This window comes from Pleurodeles waltl, chromosome 6 (genome assembly GCF_031143425.1).
Source record: "Pleurodeles waltl isolate 20211129_DDA chromosome 6, aPleWal1.hap1.20221129, whole genome shotgun sequence".
Lineage (NCBI taxonomy): Eukaryota > Metazoa > Chordata > Amphibia > Caudata > Salamandridae > Pleurodeles > Pleurodeles waltl.
In genome coordinates this window covers 1,245,772,066-1,245,785,487 of record NC_090445.1, presented here as the reverse complement: position 1 = coordinate 1,245,785,487, position 13,422 = coordinate 1,245,772,066, and positions in this window count along the sequence as shown.

The window sequence follows — 13,422 nt, the reverse complement described above, 5'->3', positions numbered from 1 at the left end:
CTATCGGCCCAGGCTGCGGGGGAATGCAGTCAGCGCCGTTCCCCTCCTAAAAAATTGGCGCAAAAGGTTGGTGAGGGTTCCTCACATCTGGCGGAGGACGCGGTTCCTGAAAAGGCTCCTTCCAAGGAGTATAAAAATATGGATATTTCCCAGTCATCATTGAAACATAAACGGAAATCTAATAGTATTATTTCCCCCTTGGTAATTTCTGCTGTTCAAGATACGGATGATGATATGCCGGACGCGGACTCAGATTCCGCAGTTTCTGACAAAGATGACAACGTTTCCTTCTCTCCTCCCCCTCCCCCTCCCAAAAAATCTAAATTATCTGTTGACAATTCTAAGTCCCGCCTCTTGTTGGATCCTGAGGGTTTACCCATGTTTGACCCTTCCTTGATTCTCCATCCTAATTCCACGGAGTGGGCACCGGCAGACTATGTAGCCGAGTATATTTCAGCTAAAATAAATTGTCCCTTTGAAAAGCAGACCAGAGCGAAACTAAAATCCGAATGCCCTCGTCCATCCCTTCCCCGTAAGTCCTCCCTAACTCCCTTCATTGATCAACCCTTGCTCATCTTTTTTACAAGACTTGGCAAAGACCCTTGCAAGGGAGTGGACAAGGCGTGGTCAGGCTGCCAAGATAAACTTTTAGATATTCTTTGTCCCCTTTCCCGTATTTTCGATATTGCTGAGGTGGCCAGATTGGATGGTTCTTTTATTGACCCAGAGGAACTTACGCTGTGGGTACAGCGTTCTGTCTGTCTTTTAGGGAATGCTAATGCGGCTTTAACTCATGAGCGCAGAAAGACCCTTCTATGAAAACTTGACCCCAAGTTGGTTAACTTGGCTACAGTGCAACCGAACTTTCATACTGAAGGTTTGCTGTTCGGAGAATCCTTTATCAAGGATCTAGGAAAATATGTAGCAACCTTCACGTCATTGGACAAAGCCCAATAATCGTTAAAGAAGATGTTTAGCCAATGTGTTTTTGGCAGGGCAGGCAGAGGGAGGAACCGCTTTGCCTGCCGCACCTACCATAACCAAGGTTCCAGAGTCTACAACGGTTCCTCTTACCAAGATTACAGACCACAATTTTACCCCCAGAGAACCAGGGTATTCCTCTCCAGAGGTTACAGGGGTACCAGAGCCTCCAGCCAAACAGGTAAGCCTTTCTTATGGTCATGTTCCTATAGGTGGGCGTCTTCGCCATTTTCTCCCAAAATGGTTGGAAATTGCTTCAGATCCTTGGATTCTCAATACTGTACAAGGTTACATCATCGATCTTTATTCTACCCCGATTCAACCTCGCCATCCTCTAATTCCTCACTTCTCTACAGAAATGTCAGATCTTATTACATCAGAGGTTCAGTCCCTTATCCAGAAAGAGGCCATCTCTATTACCACTCCAGATCCAACAGGGTTGATCAGCTCCATCTTTCTTATTCAAAAGAAAAACAAGAAGATGCCTCCTGTCATAAACCTCAAACACTTCAATCATTTTGTAGTTTACCAACACTTCAAAATGGAAACCATCCTCAATCTCAGAGATATTCTTCTTCAAAACGATTGGATGGTGCGTCTAGACCTTCAAGATGCATATCTGGTTGTTCCAATCCATCTAGAATCCAGGAAATTTCTTCAGTTCCAATGGTTAGACCATCTCTATCACTTTACCTCTCTACCCTTTGGTATCTCTTCCGCCCCTTGGTGCTTCACCAAACTCATGAAACCCGTAGTGGCTTTTCTCAGAGCTCAAGGTGTGAGACTCATCATATATCTAGATGATATCCTCTTATTGAACCAATCTCCTCAGTTGCTTTCGTCACATCTAACTCTCATGTGTTCCCTGCTATCGGATCTAGGATTTATCGTCAACAACGAAAAGGTTCTTCTCACCCCCACTCACGTTATAGAATTCTTAGGCTTTCAAATAAATTCTGTTTCAGCCATTCTTCTTCTCCCTTCCTCGAAGATCAAATCAATCAAGTCAGAAATTTTACAGGTCCTACGGAATTCTCTTATTTCTTTAAGATCTCTGGCCCGTATTGTGGGTCTTCTCTCTTCCTCCATTCAAGCGATCTTCCCAGGTCCTCTCCATTACAGGGCTCTTCAAAGATTAAAGATTCGTCACCTAAGAAAAGGCCTTTCGTATTCACACACTATTCCTCTAGACCACGATTCCCGCACAGAACTTCAATGGTGGATAGACCATTTAGACGCATGGAACGGAACTACCATCTTTCCATCAGCCCCAGATCTTGTGTTAGAATCAGATGCAAGCCTCTCAGGTTGGGGGGCCCATTGTGGACCAATCTCAACTGGAGGTTGATGGTCTTTAGAGGAGTCCAGATTGCATATAAATTGTTTAGAGATGCTTGCCGGCTCCTTTGCAATCAGAAGCCTGGCAAAGGACATGGTACGTTGCGCTATTCTACTCAGAATGGACAATATTTCGGCGGTAAGATATATAAATCACCTCGGAGGCACAAAATCCAAACCTCGAGTGGAATTAGCCAAGAGCTTTTGGGAATTTCGCCTTTCAAAAAATCTTTCGGTTCATGCAGAATATCTTCCAGGATCTCTGAATTCCGTCGCAGATTGACACTCACGGTACCTCCGAGATGCCAGCGACTGGAAATCCATCCAAACATTTTTCAACGTAGTCAGAATATGTGGGGTCCTTTTCGAATCGACCTTTTTGCCTCTCGTCTCAATACTCAGCTTCCCTTATTCTACAGCTGGCGCCCGGATCCATTAGCATTAGCAGCCGACGCTTTCTTTCAGGATTGGTCAGGCTCTGTAAGCTACGCTTTCCCTCCTTTTCTCATGATCAGCAGGGTTCTAGCTCAGATCAGGCGCCAGCAGGCCACGGTGATTCTCATAACTCCCTTTTGGCAGTCTCAAATTTGGTTCCCAACTCTGTTGGAACTGACAATAGATATTCCTTACCTCCTTCCTTCCTTCCCGAATCTTTTATCAGACCCCATGCATCATCCTCATCCCCTCATCTTGGACAACCTGCTGACTCTTGCTGCATGGAAGATCTCAGGCATACCCAATCTGTCCCTTTCATTTTGACGGAGGCTTCCCAATATTTATCACAAGCTTTGGCTCCAGGCACCAAGAAGGCATACAAATCTGCATGGTCCTTATGGCATAGCTGGTGTTTGGGAAGACATATCGATCCCTCTTCTGCAGATGTAAGTTTCATTGCATATTTCTTGGCGGCTGAAGCCAGTAAAGGCAAAGCTTTCCATACTATTAACCTATATAGGTCAGCGAATTCCTCTAATCACGTTTATGTCAACGGGAAGCCGGTTGGTGAACATCCACTTGTTTGTCGTTTATTGAAGGGAGTAACATTTTCTAATCCTCCAATGCCAAAATATAGACAGTTATGGGATGTTAATATTGTTTTAAACTTTTTATTGTCATGGCCTGATAATACTATGCTTACACTAAAAATGTTATCCGCTAAGTTAACTATGCTTTTATGTCTTGTTTCTATCAAACGTATCTCTGATGTTAGAGCCTTAGACATTTCTAATCGTCAGTTTACACATTCTGGTGTTTTGTTCACAGTGACTCCTTGTACAAGACTAATTTAACTTCTGTTTTTTATCCCTATTTTCCAGATCATCCCAAACTATGTGTTGCACAATGTTTAAAAGTGTATGAACAAAAAACTGCAGATTTTTGGACTTCCTCTGCTTCTCAACTTTTGATTTCTTTCAGAAGACCTTTCAATCCTGTGTCTGCAGCTACCTTAGCACGTTGGGTCAAATGGATTATGTCCTTAGCTGGCATAGATACCTTCCATGTTTGGGGCTCATTCTTCTAGGGGTGCAATGGCTTCTAAAGCATTTTGGGCAGGGTCCCTCCTTGAGGATATTCTTAAATCTGCAGATTGGTCTAACGATAATGTTTTTAGAGTTTTTTATTGTAAACCTGTTGAGAATGTTTCATTGAATGTAATTAATATGCTTTGAACTTGCATAATAGGAGCCTCCAGTCTTGTCATAAAATGTAGATTTTCCTAGTTCTATGACGGAAAGTCTTAATTTTATTAAAGACACGGAGGCGAGTATTATCCCTCCACTTGGATGTAACTTTGTTATTTTCTCCCCCCCATTTTCTAGCCTCAACACAGGCGGTACCACCATCATCATAAGACTTCAACTGCATCCTGGAGCTCCAGCTTCCTATCTTCGCTTTCTCCTGCTAGTGTTCTTCGAGGCATGGATCCTTCTCGCAGCATTTGCCGGAGTATTGAACTTTTGCTCTGAACTTTTTGCCTCCGTTCTGGCTATACTTATTATTTTCCCAATTTTTCCATTGTTTAACTCTGACTAACCTCTCACAAGAAAAGAGGGCTGTTCGTAGTCAAGTCATGCCATAATACCTATATATATATGTTCATTGGTTGTTATTGTTGTACACCTTTTGATTCCCATTGGCCCTTTTCTTATGGCCTTATGAGAACTGTAGTTTCTTGACTGCTGCTATTTAATAAAGTAAGAAATGAAACGCATAATACTCGCCTCCGTGTCTTTAATAAAATTAAGACTTTCCGTCAAAGAACTAGGAAAATCTACATTATGAAAGATGGTTTCTTTGTTACTTATGCCAATCATCCTTTGGGGTCTGACGGAGCTCTTGTAGCAGACTCTTAATCTCCTTCTGTTTTTGACTTACACTTTACTTCTTCAATGGAGTCTTTTTAGACAGAACCACCTGAAGAGCTGATCCCAAACCACTCCTGATTGACTCCTTTGGCCACTTGTCAACTATGGACTGATGCCTGCTTTCCGTCGTGTGGATTGCCTGTGGGGTCGGTGTCTTTGCCCCAACGATGAAAGGTAGAGAAAAACAGCGACTGCTAGCTAGCCCAGTGCCACTGATAACTTCTTTTAAAAACTTGGTTCAGCCTTTGATTCCGAACCCCCTTCCATACATAATAATTGGTGACATTAATCTCAAAATGAAGAGACACTGAGGGACCGCTCTGTTAGATAAATTTCTGTTTAACCAATCTGTCTTGAAATCCCAAGTGCAATCCATTCATTCTCATAACAAATTACTAAAACTCATTATTGTCACCTCCTCAGAGACCCACTGCCATAAACCAATAATTCCACATCCTATGTTAACCAAGCAATTTCCAGCTCCTAAAATTAGCTTGCCACATTTCTCACTTCTGCCATCAAACCCTCCATGCCCCAGCAAAAAGTCCCTTCTCACCAAATTCCAGAATATGTCAACCAAGTTTATAATGACTTGGTGTATATGTGAACCAAATTCATAATGACTTAATTTCATCTTAGGACAGCCTTTTTCACAATGCTAAATGGACGCTTCCTTCTACTCTCAATGTGCACTTTTATATTTGATCCTTTATCCCCTTAGTTCCCCATCAACAGCCCACTTGCTTACACCCTATTCTAGTCACTGAGACACAAATGTACAACTTCCGGTTTCATGAGGGAAGTCCTACATTTAACAGTACGTTGAACTGTACAAATTGACCCTCTGCACATTAACTACCAGGCTAGTCCAGACAAAATCATATTAGTTCCAATTTAGTATATGTGCAGCCGAAATTCGTCCCCTGAGCACATTCCCTTAGAATGACCTCACCCATAAAACCATAGTGCATAATACACTGTTGCTGCTTCGCTTAATACACCACCACAACACATCTAGTCTTACATTTAATTAATTTGCAGAATGTGTTTCATCAAAACTCTCCTCCATGAAAAAAATACATTTCTCACCCCCTTCACATTCATACAACATGTCTCCCAAGAATACCAACATAAGCCAATTAGGCCCTTTTGCTCCTATGTCACTGATACCTACACTTATTAGACTATCAATATAACTTTATTTCGGCTGGAAAGCCATAAAAGTGTTCAATAAATAACAGACAATTACCATGCAATGAGATTATAAATGATAAAAAGCACAATTTCCATAAATAATATTAAAAAGAGAAACAATAATTATATTAGATTAAAATATAAAGCTCATTTGTTAAATCAATTACCTGACAAATATCTAATATTATAGATCTAAAAACCTACCTAAAATTGATTCCATAAAACAGTCTATTTCTTCCTACGGAAGATTGTGCAAAAATAAGCTGTTGAAACACACAGTTAGAGCAACAATGTAAAACTAACTACTAACATCAAATTTCCTTTTTCTTTACAACAAACCTTGGTAGTTTCAAGCCCATACTAATCAAAAGAGGCCTAGGGTAGTTATAGCTAATCCAATCAGTCGGCAGTGTATTCTCTAGTTCTGATGGCCCAAGCGTTTTGCAGGTACTTGGCAACGGCAAAGACCACCTTATCACTTGTATCACTAGAAAGGATTCGCAAGGATATACTATGTTTCCTTATCCCCATTGATCTACATAAGGGGATTATTCACTTCTTCCTGGGTATCAGGTACCTAGGACAAAAAAACATAAAATGGGCCAATGTCTCAGATTGCTCGGGACAGAAGTGGCAGAATCTCGATTTATGTACCTTGCTGCACCATCTTGTAGTAAACGTGTTAAGAGGCAATACCCCTAGCCTAAATTTAATGAAGAAAAGTGTTTTGGCATAAGGGGGATTGATATTATCCAAAAAAGCCTCAAATTTAGGGTTACACTTATGGTCCAAAAACTGTAACATCCTACTACCATGGTCGTTTTTGGACCAAAGTTGGATCAAAATGAACTCCCAATAACACCGCCTTATTCGTGCCTTTGCTTCTTTCGTCAAGCTATGGGGGTCTGACCACACCTCATCCATTTTAATAAGTTGGCACATATCTCTGATGTATTTAATCCAGGGAACTGTTAACACACCGCGATCCGCTAAAAGCTCAGCAACAGCTATTTGATAGGGCGACAAGTATTCGGATGTCCAAAGGCGAACCGAATACATAAGGGGTCTTAAGGCAGCCTCGTTGTGAATCTCATTTAAGGCTAAATCCAGTCTTAAAGGTGTGAGTGGGGTACTTGTTGGTAAGTGTCGAAAATTACGCATAAAGCAATTTTCCACTTTCGTCAAGCAGCTAGAGTTGCAGTACCCCCATAATTCAGCACCATAGATTGAAGCAGCCACAGCCGCTGCCTTATATACTGTGATAGCGGGTGAAATTTCACCTTCTGTGGTATTAGGAATTTTCCTAGCTATCACAGTCGACCTCTGTCGTAGGGTGGACACACTCTTCTCAATCTGTGCCGACCAGTGTTGGTCGTCAGATATCCTAATCCCCAAATAATCAAATTGCTTAACTTGCTCTATCAGTTGGCCTGCAAGAGTCATTTTCCCCCTAAAGGACGTATGAGGATTAAAAGCCATAAATGTAGTCTTAGAAAAATGTATCTCTAGGCCCCTCTTTACACAAAATTTAAAAAAGGCATTGAGTTTGTTTTAAAGGCCCATTGGAGTTCGTGAGATCAATAAGGTATCGTCTGCAAACATTAAAATAGGGACTGGGGATCCTGCTAACTTTGGGGCGTCATGATTACAGTGCATCAGCTGGTCAACCGCACCGTTAATATAGAGATTGAACAGAGTGGGGGCCAGAATGCACCCCTGCCTGACCCCCCTATCGATTGGTATAGCTTCTGTCAAATCTCCACCTTGGAACCAGCATACCTGGGCATAAGTGCCCTCATGAAGATACCTAATCAGTTTCAACATCTCACTGTCTAGCTTATAGGACTCAAGGGCGCTCTACAGTAAATCCCTTGGGACCATATCAAATGCAGCTTTTAGGTCAATGAAGGCCACGTACAAGTGGCCCTTATTTAGTGTCAGATATTTCCAACAGAGAAGGTTGAACCTAAATGCCTGGTCGATGGTACTCACACCCTTTCTAAAACCTGCCTATGAGTCCTCTATCCACACCTGCAATCTAGCCAAAATTTGCTTGCAAAAAACTTCATGGCTATTGTCAATTAAGCTTATTGGCCTGTAGTTGGAAGTACGTTCCCTTACGCCCTTTTTAAAAACGGGAAATATAATTGCTCCTAGCCATGTAGAAGGAAGCCCACCACCTCTCAAAATCTCATTACTAAGTGTGTATAATATAAGGACCAGGTTCAAGGTCGGGACAAGTACAAATCACCTGGGATACCATCTAACCCTGGGGCCTTCCCTTTGCGTAATGTTTGGAGTGCCAAGGTTGTTTCTTTTAAGGAAAATAGGGCCAGAACGAATTTAGGAGCAATAGCTAGCCCAGAAAGAGGTGGATGGGAGGACCCCTCAAGGGGTGACGGGACGGTAAAACTACCAATTTGAGCCACACTGTATACAGTTCCAAAATATGATACCCAAAGTGCTGGTTGAATTGCTGGGTATATCTCCGCATTGTCAGAATAACCTTTGTCAGCCACCAACTTCCAAAATAATTTTGAGTCCTTTGCTTGTAAAGCATCTACCAAAGCCTTCCATTGATTTAATTCCCACACTTTTTTAGCTTTTTTCACTTCTGCTTTATATACGGACCTGGAGGCTTTTATCGCACCGCAGTTCCCTACCTTCAAGGCTTCCAAAAGTCGTGATTTAGCCGATCGACAAGAGCTAGTATACCACCTCAAAGGTCCAGCCCTAGTTTCTACCCGCCTCCTCGTTACCTGAAAGAGGGGCCTTAGCTGGTTAACCATGATATTATGTAATTTAATTCAGTCCACCGGTAGCGAGTCAATGTGCTTCAAAGGGGAAAGCATTGATTTCACCACTTTATATATTGAGGCCTGAAAGTGTATATCATCAGCTACCATTTCCCACCTTACATTTTTGAAGTCATTTGTTGGAACTAGTGCGCTACCCTTCACCCGCTTAGGAAGTGAACTACATTTAAATGGGGAGATTGAAAAGGATGTACAGAGAGCTAAATGATCGCTGTCGTCACGTGGGAAAATTGCCATGTCAATGAGAGAACTCCAAAGAAAATTGTCCACTAAGACATAATCTAAGCAGTACTTGTATGAGCCACTCCTATACGTAGGTGACACAGGGGTGTCTGATTTCGTGTTTCCATTGACTATTCTAAGGCCCATTGATTTTGTCAAGTCCTCCACTAGATCTATTACTCCCCCTGATGGTTCTATTACACCTTGGACCGGACCTGATCTGTCCCATGGATGGGCAAACTGAATTCTTTTTTTCTGAAAGTTGACCTCACAATTCGACTGCATGTTAAAGTCTCCTGCGACAAGTAAGCCCTGCCCCCCAGATGAATAGTTCAAAAAATCTATCAGCGTTTTTACCTGGGTGGTCTGAGATTTATACGGGCCAGGCCTAATATATATATTTACGAGAACTATGCGAACTGGCCCCCTTGGGCCACTGAGCACGATCTCCACAGCCAGTATATCCCTCGAGGGGGAGGGCAACTCCTTTGCCTTGGGAAACAAATCATGTTTAAGCCAGATTACTAAGCCCCCAGATGCTCTACCCGATGGAGACGGAAATGCAGCCTTCTGAAAAGACCAATATCCTACTCGGTGAATTGAAGACGGGCCCATGGTTCCTGTAAAAAAATAATGTGTTGTTGATCCATAAAACTACACCACTCTGGGTTGGTTATCTTAGATGACACACCCGCCACATTCCATGATAAGAGATTAATTGAAGATTAATTGTTGGCCAATCTCACTAATAGCTTTTCTTGGGGAGTAACTCCGCTGTGCCACCCATCTACATGGACATTGTAACACACTCCTAACTCTAGTCCCACAATGCCCAGCGGAGGGGTATCTGGATCACGTTCTTCCAAAGGCTTTATAGCAGAAGTGTCATCCTTCCCTACCTCAACTAAGTCCCCTTACTCTAATCTAGTAAAATTTCTAGCACTATCATCCAGCATTTTGATATGGCTTTTCTCTTCTTCAATCACTCCCTCATATGCTTAAAACATGCGGTTGCCCTACCTTTGCTTTGACAAAGAAAAGTAAGAGCTGTCTTCACCAAAGCAGCATTCAGTTTTGCAGCATTTACAATACATCTTCACAGCAATTGGGCCCACCTTTACTAAAGTTTGCACAATGAGTAGTAAATAGACTGTCTCTTTCACAGTGTTCTTTTCAGCAAGCATAAGACCGAAATGTTAGTAAATGTGAGCTTTTTTGTTTAGTTTTCATGCTCCATCGCCACACCAACTCCAGTCTTGCTTCCATCACCTTCACTGCAGAGAAACAGCTCTTGTGTATATATCTCCATGATTCTCATCTAAGCACACCACAATCAACTTTTCTTCATTCTGATTCTCCTAGACATCTCCACAGCATTTGGCACAGCTGGCCTCCCAAACGTGCTTGTGATGGTTACCACTCTTTGCTTCTCTTGCAAGGTGTGGAATAGTTCTCTGTGCGTTTCACCAACCACTCTTTTCTGGTTCACTGGTGTTTGTCTATTTTACTGCTACATTGCCACCCCAGCTCTTGGTATGTCTAAGGTTCTATACAGCATTACTGTTTTGCTCTGTACCAACTTCCTTGCTGACAATATCTTCTACCCGGGGTTCTTGTACCGGATATATGTGGATGATATGCTGGATCCTTATGATTTTCCTCCAAACTATGGTCTCTGGCTGGCTCACTGTCATCAGAGGATACCTGTCTGCTGCTGAATGGTCAATTCCTACCAAGACAACAGTTATTACTTCCACGCCCTGTATGATCCTGGGACTGTCTCTTGCAATTTTGTTTAGCTCCAGACCCTTTGACATTCTTGGCCTGTCAGGGTTGTGAGGGTGTTCCCGAGAAAAGGAGCAACAAAGTCGTTTTTTAATAAAGCAGTGTACAGATACCTTGATGCACTCTCTCCGTGCAACTGTCAACCTTATTCTATTCTCTCTCTCGCCTCAAGATTGTTGGCTTTTACAGTGTCTTTTTCAATGTGTATTGGATGGCCTGGACAATGGACGCAACACTTGTCTAATTAGCTGAGTAAGACTGTGTCCCTGGAGTAGACGATTAGGACGGTAGATGACTAGGACAGTGCCTAACATCTTAGTTGCCAACATTATACGATGTTATATGATTTTTGTATAGCTGGTCAAGTCACAACTCTGGGCTGCACTAATCCCACTATTATTGACTGTCCATGCTTACGCTATTTAAAGGCAGGTAAGATCCACATGTGTATTGAAAGACCAACTATATTATACTACTGGGCACAAATGTTTAAAGTAGTTTCCAATTGGAATTGGAAATTGGATGAATTATTCACTGAATATGGATACAGCTCTCATTGGTGAAGGAAGGGATATCAATGATAAATTGGGCGTTCACTGTGATGATGACAACCCAAGTGTTGATAGCAAATCTCCATCATCTAGAATAGCGGAAAGGTGAGGCGAGATGTTGCCAGTCTTTTTTCCCCTAACCACGCCTGGATTACAATTATCACAGTTATGCATGTTGGCACAGTTTTAGATTCTGTTCAGTTATGCAGAGACATGTAATATTATCCATTCGATGTGTTTTCTAAGATTTCAATTAATCACTTGTGCATCAAGCAGTACATATGTATATCACATTGGGGAAGATAGACTCAGTTTGTAAATTTGTTCAGAAATTGCACACCAACTTTTTGTGACTGCACTGTGATTTTGCAACAGGACTTATGTAATAGGTTGTGTCACCAATTAGCAATTCTCACAGGGTTACAGAATGACAGGCCTAATGATTTTTAGTTAGCCAGGCTGCAATTTTCAACCAGCTTTGGTTGGTACACATGGTACAGCAGACCACAATCTCTATGTCTACGTTTCTAAATGGAAAATGTTATTTTTATTTTTTGAAGAAGCCCATGTTCCTTATAGAACCCAGTGCTGCTTTATAAAAAAATAAATGTTTTCCATTTGTGAAACATCAGGGGAAGACGGTAAAGGTTCCTCGGGAACCTCTTCCCTTTTGCAAACTAATTACTACCTCTTTTGTGGTGTTGGTATCTGTTCAGTGACTTGCAACCAGAATTGCCATTGCATTGGGTTTTGAACATTAGAGAAAAGCATTTCGCGGTCGCGAACCCCGTGAGTTTGCTAATCACAAGAATTGCAATCACAAAATCCTTTTGTACATTTGGTCCTATGCATTTACAGTAATTCTGTTATGTTCTTGGTTATGTTGCTGATTGACGTCTATTCATAACTAAAACCAATAAAAAAAGTGTGCTGTAATGGGCATTCAATACATTCTGTACCCAGTGATTGGCTGTCCTTTTCCAAACCATTGCTGCTGGGTGTGTTAGACCATTTTGTTCAGTTGAAACTAGCAGATCACCTATCCCAGCATCCTATATTTCTCAAATAAAAGTCTTTGGTGAGCTGCTGACAACCAGAAATATGTCAACCCTACATATGACATGGGGCACTCCGGCAGACGTGTTTGGAGTTGATGCTCTTTAACATGTTATTAACTGCCTAAATAATTCTTTATTTGGTATTAAGAAGTAGGTGACAACATAATAAAGTCAACTCTAAACAAACATTTCATTTGTTAATTAAATACATATGGGGTGTAATGAGATCACCAGAAGCGCATCCAAGATGGCACTCACTGAGTATACAAAGCAAAGCCACGTATTTATATCTGTTAGTTTTTTAGTAAGTATTGTGGGCTTTTTACCACATACGCCCATCACTTTCACACGTTCGTGGGAGTGCCTTTCAAAAATCCTTTGTTATCATTGGTAAATGCTTTACATTTGTCCCACTTGGGAAGGTTTTGTTAAAGCCTTGCAGACTGGCCCTGTTACAAGGATAAATGCATGACTGCCGATGCATTTGACTGCAAGCAAACTTATTTTTCCTTTTGTGTCTCGACTTCGCGCTCATGCACATGGCAGTCATGGCGCTTTGAATCAGCTTGTTTATGTCAACTCTTTTACTTTTCATTTTCAATTTTAGTGGCAAGAAAAGTCCAGTTAGGAATTAACAACGCTAATAGGTCTTACTCGAGCACACACAACACCACGTCATAGCAAATGCTTGTTTTCTTTAAGATTCTACCACTCGAGCTGCAGTAAGAGAGAAATAAAAATGTGTGGCACGAATTTTAGTAATAAAAATGTATCTGAACCTTACTCTGCAATGGATGCAAACTCAACATCAAGTAAGAGTTAGTACATCCAAGAAATTAAGTTCCAAAAGGGAGGGCCAAATCTGTTCGATTAGTACCCAGTGCTTGTTGAGTGGTAACTGGAATCTGACAAGTCAATAGGGGTCACTCACCTTGCACCTCTTGCCTCTCTCACTTTCTTCATTTCAAAGCTGGAGATGCCATTTGAGGGAAGCAAATTCTCCTGTAACTAAGATGATAGGAAGGAAACACGAGTGTCTTAATTTTGGCACAAAGGGCTCTTCTCAGCCACCAAACCCCTGTCAGCTGCGGAAAATCAGGAGACAGGTTGG